We start from the raw sequence: 4,733 nt of genomic DNA on the forward strand, positions 1-4,733 counted from the left end.
ACACCCGCAGTGCAAGCTGACATTCAGAAAATGTTGAGATAATTATGTACTGTATGTTACGAGAGAGAGAGAGAGAGAGAGAGAGAGAGAGAGAGAGAGAGAGAGAGAGAGAGAGAGACGGCCAACGCTTCATTTCAAATTTATTCGAAAAGAAACTTCCTACTTGATCGATTTTACATAAATTGGCATTGTAGAATATTGTTGTTTTTGAAGTATTTCAACGAGACTATTTAAATATATATATATATATATATATATATATATATATATATATATATATATATATATATATATATATATATATATATATATATTAAATCTCACTTGGTTTAAACGAAGGCCACAGGATAAGTTGAAGAAGTTGCACAGCTTGGTAAGAAGAGATATATTGAACTGGCAAAAATACTTGAAACTCACAGTTAAGTTTAAAATATACGCTGATGATACACAATTCTATTTCCCAATAAAATCAGTTGATGAAGCTAAAAGAAAGATACATGAAATAATGAATGACATTAAGGCTTGGATGTTAACAAAAAAGTTCAAGCTCAATGAAGATAAAAGTGAATGTATTATTTTTGGACATGAAAAAGATATAAAAAGAATCGAATGCTTCCAAAGAATTGAAATAGATCAATCGATCATTGACCTAAAGAAATCTGTCAGAAATCTTGGAGTAATCATGGATGATAGACTGACAATGAATGAACATATAAATAACATGGTAAGAAATTGTAACTATCATATTAGAAACATAGCATTTATTAGTAAATACTTAGATGAAAAATCTATGGCCATACTCATTTATCACCACATATTTTCAAGAATTGATTACTGCAACTCACTGTTCTATGGCTTACCAAATTATCAGCTGAAGAAAATTCAGAGAGTACAAAACAGAGCCGCTAGATTAATAAAAGGACTACACAATAGGGAAAGAATTACCCCTGCACTAATTAAATTACACTGGCTGCCGGTAAAAACGAGAATAGAATACAAGCTACTCTTACTAACGTTTAAGATACTGAACCAAAATATCTAAAAGAATGCCTGAACAAACTAGAACTAGAAACAAATGTTAACACAAGACACATGAGTGACAAACATAGGCTATCTGAACCAAGAACAAATAGTAAATTTGGTGAAAGGGCTTTTAGCTGCTGTTCGCCTAGACATTATAATAAACTGCCAACTGAAATGAAGGACCTAAAGGGAGCAATTGAATTTAAGAAGAAACTAAAGACATTACTTTTCACAAGATCATATGATTTGGAAGATGCTACAATCAAAGAATTGTATAAGTTATAATGAAATTGTTTCGTTAGATGATTAATATGGACCCGCCCGAGAAGTAGTTCACTCGACTTCAGTGGAGGGTTGGGTTTAAACCCAAAACAAGTAACAAGTAAGTATCTTCAGTTTTATTGACGACGGTCTCTTTCCTATAGTTACACGCATATACAGACACATCACACACGTGTATATGTATATTAATTATTATTATTACTTGCTAAGTTGCAACCCTAGTTGGAAAAGCAGGATGCTATAAACCCAGGGGCTCCAACGGGGAAAATAGCTCAGTGAGGAAAGGAAACGAAGAAAAATAAAATATTTTAAGAAGAGCAACAACATTAAAATAAATATCTCCTATACAAACTATAAAAACTTTAACAAAACAAGAGGAAGAGAAATAAGATAGAGTAGTGTGCCCGAGTGCACCCTCAAGCAAGAGAACTCTAACCCAAGACAGCGGAAGACCATGGTACAGAGGTTATGGCACTGCCCAAGATTAGAGAACAATGGTTTGATTTTGGAGTGTCCTTCTCCTAGAAAAGTTGCTTACCATAGCTAAAGTCTCTTCTACCCTTACCAAGAGGAAAGTGGCCACTGAACAATTACAGTGCAGTAAGAAAAATTGCTTGGTAATCTCAGTGTTGTCAGGTATATGAGGCAGAGGAGAATATGTAAAGAATAGGCCAGGCTATTCGGTGTGTGTGTGAAGGCAAAGGGAAAATTAACCGTAACCAGAGAGAAGGATCCAATGTACTAACTATCTGGCCAGTCAAAAGACCCCATAACTCTCCAGCGGTAGTATCTCAACGGGTGGCTGGTGCCCAGGCCAACCTACTACTACCTTTGTAAGTACTGTATATAAATAGAAGCATATATACATCATATATGAATATTTATTTATGCATTTATATATATTTATACGCACATATTTATGAAAAGAATAATTATATGAAAAACACTAAGAGACGGAAAAAGAGCAACATGGATACGAGAGCAAACTAAAGTAGATGCTATCCAAACAACACGTAAGAAAAAGAAATAGACATAGGCAGGACACATGAGAATGACAGATAATAGATAAACATTGAAAATATCCGAATTGATCGCTAGGATTACAAGCGAAGCAGGAGAAGGAAGAGAAGACGATAGATTTAAGATGAGAAAATTAACGGGTATAGACGGGCATAGAAAGACCATAAACAGACACCAGTGGATGGACATGTCTGAGACCTTTGTGTGTATATATACAGTATATATATATATATATATATATATATATATATATATATGTGTGTGTGTGTGTGTGTATGTGTATATATATACACACATATACATATATATATATATATATATATATATATATATATATATATATATATATATACATATATGTGTGTGTATATGTGTATATATATATATATATATATATATATATATGTATATGTGTATATATATCTATATATACAGTATATATATATATATATATATATATATATATATATATATATGTGTGTGTGTGTGTGTGTGTATACCAAAGTGCTGATTAATCAAGCGTCTTGGTCTAGCCAATGACCGATGAAATCAAGAACGATAAATAAGTGAGATATAATTTCGAAAGGAGATTTAAATCGCCCTATCAAAAGCAGAATGTTATAAGAAACAAGACGAGGGGCACTCAGTGGAAGAGAATGCCTTCGCCACGCCAAGCTATCTTATTTTGCTCTTCACTCCACTGCTTACTTGTACTTTGATGTATGCAATAAAAGAAAAGATTATATTGCGATTATTTTCATTATAGGTATTTTGATGTACAGTATCCAACATGATTACCAAGTTTGGTCAAAATCGGTATTGTAGTTTTTTTGCGCAAAGTTGCTCGTAAAGAGACAGACACTGGTGAATACATACCCTTTGCCAAATCTTTTATTTTTGGCGACGGCAATAAGGGAATAATACGGTAGAATGAAATGAATCCCAGAGTGTAGAAACAGAAGGAATGATACAGACACCAAGAGAAGAAAGTGGGGATTTCAGATATCCACCAAATCCTTATTCAAAGTGGTAATATAAGTATAAGTGTTGCAAAAATAGATGCTTCTCGAGAGAAGGCGGACGTCTTTTTTTAGCTGATTATTATTATTATTATTATTAATATTATTATTATTATTATTATTGTTGTTGTTATTGATATTATTATTATTGTTATTATAACTAGCTAAGCTACAACCCTAGCTGGAAAAGCAGGATGCTATAAGTCCAAGGGCTCCAACAGGGAAAAATAGCCCAGTGGGGAAACGAAATAAGGAAATAAATAAACGATATAAGAAGTAATGAACAATTAAAATAAAATATTTTAAAAACATTAACAACATTATAACAGATATTTGATATATAAACTATAAAAGAACTTATGTAAGCCTGTTTAACATAAAAACATTCGCTGCGAGTTTGAACTTTTGGAGTTCTATTGATTCAACTACCCGATTAGGATGATCATTCCACAACTTGGTTACAGCTGGAATAAAAACTTCTAGAGTAATGTGTAGTATTAAGCCTCGCGATGGAGGAGGCCAAACTATTAGAATGCTAATGGGTATCAATAAGAATTATGCTTTCTGTACCCATCTGTACCCTTGGTTATCGGTCTCCGGAAGAGTACAGAAACGCGAGCGAAAGCTTAGTGTGGACAAAAATTACCTTGGGAGAATTAAGAGTGGGACCACTAATTAGATTATACAAGACTCAATTACGCCAAGATAGACAAATTATCTAAAATTTAGAACGATATTTCAAATAGTGTGTGGGTTTACGTGGTGTGATATAAAGCCACGATAGGAGATAAGAGTAATGTTTGAGTGTAAATGTTTGGAACTTTAGACACAGATCAAAAGCTTTTTGAGAGGAGGTAGGTTCTGGATACTACACTTTAAATTTCTTTATAGAATGATGATGAATTTTCTGCCGGTTTAAGTAGTCTTTCGTAGATTTTTAAAAGAAGAATTACCAGCAGTAAGACTACGCTAGCCACTGAATCTTTTATCAAGTGGCTGAAAAACCGAGTATTCCATTAAAAGGATGAAAAGAAAAAATCAAACATCACTAATTTAAAGAAATAGGTCCGCTTACCTCTCTGTCTTTGAAGCATTCGTCGGCCATAGACAGAAGATTAATATAATTTTCAGGTAGCCACCCAACCACATCGTTCCACTTTGGAAAAGTTAAAATTTATTTCTTCATTGATATAATATCGATATCTACCATTAATCAACAAGTCTATAACTCAACGAAGCATTTTTTGGACGCCGTATTTTGATAAACAAAATTCTTCGCTGGGAATTAAGCAATTACTCAGTTTATTGCATTGTTTACAAGGGCTTATTAGTCTCACCTGTTTAGGCTGCGTCTTATGAGATTTTAGTTTCAATGAATCTTTACACAAA

The sequence above is a fragment of the Palaemon carinicauda genome, chromosome 14 (assembly GCF_036898095.1).
Source record: "Palaemon carinicauda isolate YSFRI2023 chromosome 14, ASM3689809v2, whole genome shotgun sequence".
NCBI classification, from domain to species: Eukaryota; Metazoa; Arthropoda; class Malacostraca; order Decapoda; family Palaemonidae; genus Palaemon; species Palaemon carinicauda.